Source organism: Palaemon carinicauda, chromosome 13, assembly GCF_036898095.1.
Source record: "Palaemon carinicauda isolate YSFRI2023 chromosome 13, ASM3689809v2, whole genome shotgun sequence".
NCBI classification, from domain to species: Eukaryota; Metazoa; Arthropoda; class Malacostraca; order Decapoda; family Palaemonidae; genus Palaemon; species Palaemon carinicauda.
The window spans coordinates 4556845-4568501 of record NC_090737.1 but is presented as its reverse complement, the minus strand read 5'-3'; positions in this window follow the sequence as shown (position 1 = coordinate 4568501).

Below are 11657 nucleotides of genomic sequence, written 5' to 3'. Positions count from 1 at the left end.
TATTTATTTTAATGTTGTTACTATATTTAAAATATTTTATTTTTCTTTATTTCCTTTCCTCACTGGGCTATTTTCCCTGTTGGAGCCCCTGGGCTTATAGCATCTTGCTTTTCCAACTAGGGTTGTAGCTTAGCATTTAATGATAATGATGATGATAGCACAGAATTATCATTCATATCTAAACGTCTGGAACTTTTATCTTTTTAATTTGATTTCCACTTAAATCATTTGAAAATCAGAATGAGATACTAATTAAAAGCATTTTTTCTTTCACTCACATAACTTCTAACCAGTACAGTAATAAGGCAGATATTAAAACACAATGGAGGTCATTAAGGAAGATAAATATTGTTATTATTACCAGCTAAGCCACAGCCATAATGGGAAAAGCAGAATGCTAAAAGCCTAAGGGCTCCAACAGTGAAATAGCCTAGTGAGGACAGAAAATAAGGAAACATAGACTAGTGAGCCTGGATGTACAATCAAGCAAGAGAACTCTAACCCAGGGCAGTGCAAGACCATGGTACTAAGGCTATAGCACTACTCAGGATTATTATTATTATTATTATTATTATTATTATTATTATTTTCTAAGCTACAACCCTAGTTGGAAAAGAACGATGCTATAAGCCCGAGGGGCTTCAACAGGGAAAATAGCCCAGTGAGGACAGGAAACGAGGAAAATTAGATATTTTAGGAACAGTAACAATATTAAAATAAACAATTCATATATAAACCATAAAAACCTTTTAAAAACAAGAGGAAGAGAAATAAGATAGAATAGGGTGTCCGAGGGTACCCTCAAGCAAGAAGAGAACTCTAACCAAAGACAGTGGAAGATCATGGTACAGAGGCTAGGGCACTACCCCAGACTAGGGAACAATGGTTTAATTATGGAGTGAGCTTCTCCTAGAAGAGCTGCTTATCATAGCTAGAGAGTCTCTTCTGCCCGTACCAAGTGGAAAGTAGCCACTGAGCAATAGCAGTGTAATAGTGAGTGAGTGAAGAAGGCACAATTACAAATTTAGACCCACTATATGAGGATGTGATGGATTGAGAGCATATTACGTTATCTAAAGGTATATACATTGATTTCATTAGTAATGTCCGATTATCATATAAGGATACACAATGACAATACAGTTAAATCTCTCTCTCTCTCTCTCTCTCTCTCTCTCTCTCTCTCTATATATATATATATATATATATATATATATATGTATATATATATATATATATATATACATACATATATATATATATATATATATATATATATATATATATATATATATATATATATATATATATATATACATATATATATATATATATATATATATATATATATATATACATACATATATATATATATATATATATATATATATATATATATATATATATATATATATATATAATTGTGAAAGTATACTGTATATAAATGCCTATATGTATAGATATCAGTATCTGATATACATTCAATAAATGATAGTTATTTATCAACAATACCGTATGAAAAGAATAACAAACTTATCTTCAAGTAAGCATCACATTAACTCAACAATTGGAAAACACCGCAATATTTCTGTTAACTTATTTACGACTTGGAAAACCCAACACCTGTGTCAGCCGGCGTCTCGTCTATTCGAAGTCCATCAACAAAAGCGGGAAACAAATGCCCAGAGAATCGACTCATGCGTAGTTCATCCGTCAAGAAATCACCAGATGTCAATCTGGCAAGTGTTCTTGCCTGAGAGAGAGAGAGAGAGAGAGAGAGAGAGAGAGAGAGAGAGAGAGAGAGAGAGAGAGAGAGAGAGAGAGAGAGAGGACGAAACACCTGGGAAGGAATAAGCCCCGACAGAGCAGATGCGTCCTTGGTGCGAAGCCCATCAACAAAAGCATGAAACAAATGCACAGAGTCGACAAATGCGTAGAACATCCGTCAAGAAAGTACCAGATGTCAATCTAGCAAGTGTTTTAGGCTCTTGTATGAGAGAGAGAGAGAGAGAGAGAGAGAGAGAGAGAGAGAGAGAGAGAGAGAGAGAGAGAGAGAGAGAGAGAGAGAGCAGACAAAACACCTGGGAAGGAATAAGCCCCGACAGCGCAGATGCGTCCTTGGTTTGAACATGTGTGACGTGGCGGGGACGGTGCAAACGTTCGTTTTTAGGACACCTGCTCGTACGCCCAGAGAGAAGGAGAGGGTAAGTGCATGTGTTGAGCAGACACCTGCTAGCATGACGAGGCACCTGTTAGAAGGAGATCGTCCCTGCTTTCACTCTTCACCTTCGTAACACCGACTACAGCAGGGCGCGAGACACAATAGGGCACAGCTAGGTCAAAGGTCAACCAGGAGAGGAGGAGGCGGTGTAGGGCAACTAGCAACGAACGGAGCGAGGTAATAAGGTGAAGGGATGGGGGATAATGGCAGATCAGAGAGAGAGAGAGAGAGAGAGAGAGAGAGAGAGAGAGAGAGAGAGAGAGCACTAACTAGAAGAGCTATTCTATTCATAAGACTTTCTTATCTCTAGAGGAAAATAAATAAAGAAATGGGTACTTTAGATTTTGTGAGTTTTGTTGTAGTTTCTTGACATGAATCTGTTTATTGTTTAAAGGATTCATTGCATATTTATACTCTTCCTGTAAATATACATGCTCACGCATACATTATATATATATATATATATATATATATATATATATATATATATATATATATATATATATATATATATATATATATATATATATCGTCCTCTCCTCCCACGCCTATTTACGCAAAGAGCCACTATCTTGAGCTTTTAATTCAATATTTCTCCATTCAGCATCTACTTCGCGCTTCATAGTCCTCAGCCATGTAGGCCTGGGTCTTCCAACTCTTCTAGTGCCTTGTGGAGCCCAACTGGATGTTTGGTGAACCAATCTCTCTTGGGGAGTGCGAAGAGCATGCCCAAACCATCTCCATCTACCCCTCATATATATATATATATATATATATATATATATATATATATATATATATATATATATATATATATATATATATGGCAATGTAAATATACAGTATATGCATTCCACCATACGAGTTTTTCTAATTATATGGGGCGGTACCAACAAAACATAGTGTATTTGTGTGTATATATTTTCCGGTACCAGTAAAGTGAGTGTACATGTGCGTGTATATATCTGATAGGTCTTGATGCTACTCCTTATCTCATGCCATGAATAACATGAGCAATGAATAAGTATTCACCTGTGAGTATCGAAATGAAAGACAGAGCGAGACGCACGTGCAAGAACGTCACCGCTCAATGAAGAGGAGATTGAATGAATAAATTTATAATTACTTCAGGTGGGAATCTATCTCTCCTTCATCCTACTTGTATATATATATATATATATATATATATATATATATATATATATATATATATATATATATGTATATATATATATATATATATATATATATATATATATATATATATATATATATATATATACATTTATGTATATCATCCTACGCCTATTGACGCAAATGGCCCCTGTTAGATTTCGCCAGTGGTCTCTATCTTGAGCTTTTAAATGAAAAGAGAGAGAGAGAGAGAGAGAGAGAGAGAGAGAGAGAGAGAGAGAGAGAGAGAGAGAGAGAGAGAGAGAAAAAACTTATGCATGTATAAAGGATTATCAAATGAACTTAAAGGGTCTTTTATTATGCCTTATACACACACACACACACACACACACACACACATATATATATATATATATATATATATATATATATATATATATATATAGAGAGAGAGAGAGAGAGAGAGAGAGAGAGAGAGAGAGAGAGAGAGAGAGAGAGGGACTGGAAAAGTGAAAACACTGCTGCATATATAACGAATAAAAAAATGATCTTATTAGATTGGTAGAACGTACCTTTCATCCTACCTCGAAAATCTGCTTAAGGGAAAAAAATGAAGAAATAAACGTCCTTTATCTACCACAGACGGTGGATAGGATATTTTTAGTTCCCCGACCCGGACGGCAGGTCAGAGGCCACTTGTCCACGTCTCCAGAAGTTCCAAAGATCAGCTAAGGCAATGGGCGTTGCTCCTCTCCCGTCCATCTGTCAGCGAGATTTTTTTTCCTTCTACCTTACAGGATTCGATGACACAAGGTTTCTAATTTCACTCTGTGGAAGAAAATATTTGCGTTGTTAATGAAGAGTTTTGCACGTTGGAAGGTGGAATTCTAATCTCTCCTTATTTGGGTCGCTTTTTTGCTTTTTTTTTTTTCGTGGTTTGTGTTGTTCTCTGCGATAACTAAGATGTATCTTGCAGGTAGATACTGTCATAATCGTGTATCTGTACAAAATAAACGTATCTGGAAGTATATATGCACAGATGTCTCCTCTATGTATATATATATCATCATCATCCCCTCCTACGCCTATTTACGCAAAGGGCCTCTGTTAGATTTCGCCAGTCGTCTCTGTCTTGAGCTTTTAATTCAATACTTCTCCATTCATCATCTCATACTTCGCGCTTTATAGTCCGAAGCCATGTAGGCCTGGGTCTTCCAATTCTTCTAGTGCCTTGCGGAGCCCAGTTAAACGTTTGGTGAACTAATCTCTCTTTGCTAGTGCGAAGAGCATGCCCAAACCATCTCCATCTAACCCTAATCATGATCTCATCCACATATGGTACTCGAGTAATCTCTCTTTTAGTTTCATTTCTAATCCTATCTTACCATTTAACTCCCAATATCCTTCTGAGGCCTTTATTCTCAAATCTACTAAATCTATTGGAGATTGTTTCATTGTCATACCATGACTCATGTTCATAGAGTAACACCGGTCTCGGTAAACTGATATATAGTCTGATTTTTATATGAAATTTTAGGCGATTTGATTTCCAAATTTTAAATTAACCTAGCCATTGTCTGATTTGCTTTTTTCAATCTTTCACTAAACTCTAATTCTAAAGACCCTATATTGCAGATCATAGTTCCTTAGTACTTAAATAATTCTACCTCATTAATCCTTTCTCCCTCCAATGATATTTCATCTTCCATTGCCTACTCCGTTCTCATCATCTTTATTTTTCTTCTGTTTATCTTCAGCCCAACCTCGTGTGATATTTCATGCATTCTGGTAAGCAAGCATTACAAATCCTGTGGTGTTCTGCTAAGAAGGACAGCATCATCAACATACTCTAGGTCTGCTAAATTCCTATCACCAATCCAGTCCAATCCTTCTCACATCATCTCTGAGTGTTCTACACATTACAAAGTCCATGAGGAGGATAAACAACATAGGTGACAACACATTCCCTTGGAGTACTCCGCTGTTCACTGGAAACTCTCTTGATAAGACTCCATTAACATTAAATTTGCGCTGGCTATGCTCATGAACAGACTCAATTAAATAATAACGCAGGATTCTCCACATAATTGGCCGGAGCACACATTATCAAAGGCTTTTTCATAGTCCATGTATATATATATATATATATATATATATATATATATATATATATATATATATATATATATATATATATGTGTGTGTGTGTGTGTACTGTATATATATCATCCTATGCCTATTAACGCAAAGGTCCTAGGTTAGATTTCGCCAGTCGTCTCTATCTTGAGTTTTTAAATCAATGCTTCTCCGTTCGTCATCTACTTCACGCTTCATAGTCCTCAGCCATGTAGGCCTGGGTCTTCTAAATCTTTTAGTGTCTTGTGTAGCACAGTTGAAAGTTTGGTGAACTGAATTCTGTATATATATAAGTATTCGAATAGCATATAAGAAAAAGAAATGGACATGGGCAGGACTTATAATGAGAAGGACAAGCAATAAATGGACATTAAGAATAACAGAAAGTGTCCCTAAAGACTGTAAATGAAGCAGGGAAGAAAAAGAAGACGATGGACTGACGAACTAAAAAAGTTTGCGGGTACGTACTGGCATAGAAAGACCAGATGTAGGACTTGTCTGAGGCCTTTGTTCTGCAGTAGACTAGTAACAGCTAATGTTGAGATATATGTATTATAGTGCATATATATATATATATATATATATATATATATATATATATATATATATATATATATTCATGCACATACACTGGTGAGCAGAGAGAAGACTATAGGTCTATCTGCTGAGACATCAGCAGCCATTGCCTAGCCCTCCCTGCTCCTACCTTGGATGGAGAGGGTGCTCGGGCGCTTTATCATACGTGTATATGGTCAGTGTCTAGGGAATTGTCCTGCTGTGGCGTTGTCACCGTCCTTTGCCTCTGCCATTCATGAGTGCCATTTAAACCTTTTAAACCTTCAGTGTATTATTATTATTATTATTATTATTATTATTATTATTATTATTATTATTATTATTACTTGCTAAGCTACAACCTTAGTTGGAAAGGCAGGATGCTATAAGCCTAGGGGCTCCATACAGGGAAAATAGCCCAGTGAGGAAGGGAAACAAGGACATAAGAGAAGTAATTAAAAATTAAAATAACTATTTTGAGATCAGTAACAACACTAAAATAAATAAAAAAGAATCCAAATCACTAGACCGAAGCAAACAAAAACTAGCACACCGACTCTGATCATCGGAGACTTCCGGCGGCAACATTGACACCCGTAATCTCAAGAGTCTTTAGACTCAACTGCAGCTTGATTTAGTAACTGGCAAAATGGAGATGAGAAGGAGTGGCTGTAGGTGACGACGCAGAGATTACCAGAGGAGCGGGCGAGTGTGGAATTAAGTGTTTTTAGAAGTTCGTTTGCAAAAATGGTATATTTGCCATTTTATTTTTACTTTAAAAAAAAAAAACATCTTGATAGGTGGTCTTGAATGTGATTCAGATGTAAGATTTATTCATTTAATTATCCCTGATTATATATATATATATATATATATATATATATATATATATATATATATATATATATATATATATATATATATATATATATATCATCAGCCGTTACTAGTTTACTGCAGAACAAAGGCCTCAGACATGTTCTTTCAGGCTTTGACTGGCACAGAAAGACCATAAACAAACGCGAGTGGAAGGACATGTCTGAGGCCTTTGTTCTGCAGTGGACTAGTAACGGGTGATAATGACAAACACACACACACACACACACTTACACACCAGAGCTACTAATCACCATAATATGGATATAATTTAATCAATGTAATTTGGCTCTCATAACCTACAGTTGCGTTTTTCAGTAAAATTTCAACTGTGTAAGAGCTGTAGTCCTACTGAGGACACTAAATCTATCTCATATAGGTCACCTTAATATAGTATTTCTGGTACAAATTAAATAGGCCTTATATTGAATGAAATGCATGGTGTGGAACTGTGAACGCGGACCTACCAACAGAGACTTGCTGTAGGATAAAATAGGCCGATGATTTGAGAAATATCTAATTCTTCTAGTTTTCATTTTAACCATTCCCTTTTTTCTAGATTCTGAGATTTTAAAGATTTTAAGCAATTAATTCTTTCTAATTGAGCCTGTTTATTTTTCTTTTATTTTTCCGTTGTATCTCGTTCTGTATATATTCAGTATTAGTTTTTATTCCGTCTAGCTTTTTTTTTTTTTTTTCCAAATCTGGAAGACGAAGAAGAATAAGAAGAAGACGGTGGAAACATCCGGGTTGCTATTTGATTGTTGAAGGCCAGCGATTGCTAATGGGCCTCAGACGGCAACTTCAAACAATGTGGACCTCCTCTGAGAGATCAAGACAAGACGTCCCCTCTTGCCCTATTATGGCCGCCATGTTTCCCCTCCTGCAAGACCCCATCGTAAAACTTGTTAACTTATAAGTATAATCTGGGATACTGAAGATCATGACATTTACTTTTACACTTTTTTTTTCTCCCGTTACGTAAATATGACGAAGTCATGTCTTTGGTATTACCAAAAGAATAATAAATAAAGATGTATAAAAAGGTTTTAACGGATTTTCGCGTACCATCACAAAGGGATCTCACGTCTAGGTGGTTTAGGCTGACAGCCGGAGACACACCAGACTTCCAGTTTTAACCTTAGTGGAGTTATTATTATTATTATTATTATTATTATTATTATTATTATTATTAGCCAAGATACACCCCTAGTCGGAAAAGCAGGATACTATAAGCTCATGGACTCCAACAGGGAAAGATAGCCCAGTGAGGAAAGGAAATGACATGAATGAACAATATGAGAAGCGATGAACAATTAAAATGAAATATTTAAGATCAGTAACGTTAAACCAGATCTTTCATAAGTAAACCATAAAAAGACATGTCTCAAAGCAAATATCACACGCAGTTTTGTAAAGAAAAAAGTATAAACAAAACTAGACATTAATACAGAAAACGGATTTTGAGCGAAGCGAAAAATCTATTTTTGGGTGAGATAGCCATGGCGTCCTGATGGAAGGTTCCTGTTTGGTAGCTTCCTTGGGTATAAGAAGGTTCCTGTTTGGTAGCTTCCTTGGGTATAAGACTACTAAGATATTCCCAGAGAATTTAACCACAGGTTATCACAGAATTCTAACTTCTGGAGCGAGTATCTCAAAGGTTTCCCTTTAAGACATCGTAATACAACAGGGGACACGCATGTCTGGTCGTGCCACATAGCTATCTCCACCCCGAACAGAGTTAACGCTTCGGTGTGTAAGGGCTGAGAATAGCTGGGAGCCGTTCCACAGCTAATCTCACTCGTGGCTACTACTGATACTCGAGACGTAAACAAACGGACGCCATTGCTCTAATGACGTCACGAGCGTCTTTATCCTGGCGCCAGTTGCTGCCCATCACCATGATACAATTGTGTAGGGTGGGAACAAACTGACGAAGTAGTAGGGAGGGTCCATCAGGACGCCATGGCTATCTCACCCAAAAATAGATTTTTCGCTTCGCTCAAAATCCGTTTTTTGGGCTCAAGCCATGGCGTCCTGATGGAAGAGTACCAGAGAATCAATGTATCGTGGTAGATTTTCCCCCAGAGTTAAGTGCCTAGGCATTGACAAAATAGCAAAGTAATCTTAGATAAGAACCATAGGAACGAAGTATCCTGCCCCCCATTGGCAGGAAGTTCCCATGGGCTATGCCGACGTCAAAGTGGTATTGAAGGACTATTCATCTTGACAGAAGAGCTCTTTAAGAGCTTAGAGATGAAGCAGAATGTTTGATATTTGTATAGGAACATTCTGAGTAGGTCAGTGGTGGTTGGGCACTGTGTGTAGGATTCATCTCCTGATTATCAGAAGTAAGTATTCGAGTAGGAACCTTACTGAGACAAGGTGAATATAATTTAAGGATAGACATCTTAAATTCTTCATGACCATAAGAAAGGAGGAATAAATAAAACTATGACAGTATGTATTTCATAGTAAGTAGGAGCTGAAAGAGACGCATAAGTAATAAAATAGAAATTTTATTTCACAATGCAGAAATTAAATAATTTACAGCAAAAGTAAAGTTCATTTACAGTAATAATAATGTACATAGAAATAAAGGCTTGCTCTTGAATCTGAAAGGGAATTTCAGGATTAGTAGGTACTCGTTCTCGAGGAACGCAAGTCTTTAAATAACACATCATGCTCAAGGCATGCGGCACTTGTGTAACACTATGACATTTCACCTGGGATAAGAACAGTTATAAAAGCACTAAGTGTTTTTAGACATCACTATGAATCACTCGAGGGTCAACATAGGCACCCGAAGAGTTAGAGTCCCAAATAACTCACTGTTCTACGCAGAGTTAGGTGCAGGTTTCATAACACTACCTGCGGCTACCACAAAATGTTTGATTTCGTGCACTTGTTTCGCATAATGTTTAAAGAAAACTCGCGAGGACTTCCAGCCCGTAAAGTTTTTAAGGCTCTCAAAGTCCATGCTCTGAAAGAAGTTCAGAGAAGATGCCACTTTTCTAGGATCATGACCAGCGGGTGTACTGTTCGGATCCGCTCTGCGAATGAAGTAGGTGATTTTCGCTCTTAATTGTTTCAGTGACAGGTCGCTGCCCGATGTTTCTCCTTTGAAGAGTTGGCCTCCACCAAAGTTTGAAGTTCTGCGAAGATAGACCTTGAGGCTCTCTACTGGACATAGAGAGACATCCTCCTTCAGGGGGCATATTCTCCAAGGGCCCCATCTTTTGGTGGGTAATTCATTTTTGGCGAGAAACGTCGGATCAGGGGAGAGGGTCACTTCTCCTGAATCAGCAAACAGGATGTGTCCCTCTTCTCTTGATAATGCCACTATTTCGCTGACTCGAGCTCCCGAGGCGAGAGCAAATAAAAATATAACTTTCTGAGTCAGATCCTTGAGGGGGCATGAATCGTTGTCCAAGTTTGAGGCGAAATGGAGCACCTTGTCTAGTGACCAGGAGATCGGTTTCGGAGGGGGTGCTGGGCGTAGGCGAGCACATGCTTTCGGCAGTTTGTTAAAGATGTCGTTGGACAGATCAATTTGGAAAGCATATAGAATTGGTCTAGTCAAAGCCGATTTGCAGGTTGAAATCGTATTGGCTGCTAATCCTTGTCCATGAAGGTGAATGAAGAAGGACATACAGAAATCAATGGTGATTTCTTTAGGATTTTTTGCTTTAACAAAGGAGACCCATTTCCTCCAGGATGATTCATATTGCCGTCTCGTGGATTCGGTCTTGTATTCCTCTAGGAAGTCTAGACTTTTCTTCGAGATCCCAAACCTCTTCTTTGCGGCAAGGGAGAGAAAATCATGAGATGAAGGTCCTTGATTTTCGATAATGAAGCGAAGACAGTCGACTTCTGTACTTGTTGAGAGAGAACTGGGCCCGGGAGAGGGATCAGCTTGGGCTGCAGCTCCAGGACCAGGGGGTACCAGTTGCTCCGGGGCCACTTGGGAGCCACTAGGGCCGCTGTCCCTTTGAAGGTTCTCAGTTTGGAGAGGACTTTCAACAGAAGGTTGGTGGGAGGGAACAGGTATATCTTCGACCATCTGTTCCAGTCCAGTGACATGGCGTCCACCGCTTCTGCTTTGGGGTCCTCGTACGGGGCTACGTACAGAGGAAGTTGATTGTTGTCGCTCGTTGCAAAGAGATCTATCTGAAGTTCTGGGACTTGATGAGAGATGAAGGAGAATGATCTTGCGTCTAGAGACCATTCCGACTCTATCGGGTTTGTCCGAGATAGAGCATCCGCTGTCACGTTGCGGAATCCTTGTAGGTGAACTGCAGACAGGTGCCACTTCTTCTTCTCCGCCAGACGGAAGATTGGGAGAAGCACCTGATTTATCTGGGGCGATCTTGAGCCCTGGCGATTGAGACAACGAACTACCACCGAGTTGTCTAGGGTTAGACGGATGTGGATCGAGGGCGGCGGGGATAGCTTCTTCAGAGTAAGAAGGACCGCCATGGCCTCCAAGATGTTTATGTGGAACGTCTTGAATAGTGGAGACCAGGTCCCTTGAGCTTGTTTCAGGTGGGAGTGACCTCCCCAGCCCTCCAGTGAGGCATCCGTGTGGATGTTGAGTGATGGAGGAGGGTGTTGGAGAGGAATGGACCTTTTCAGGGCCATTGCTTCCGACCACGGCTTTAGGAGGCGTCGAAGTCTGTTTGGAAGCCGTCTCTTGAGGTCTCTTCGAGCGATGGATGCCGATCGTCTCCAGACT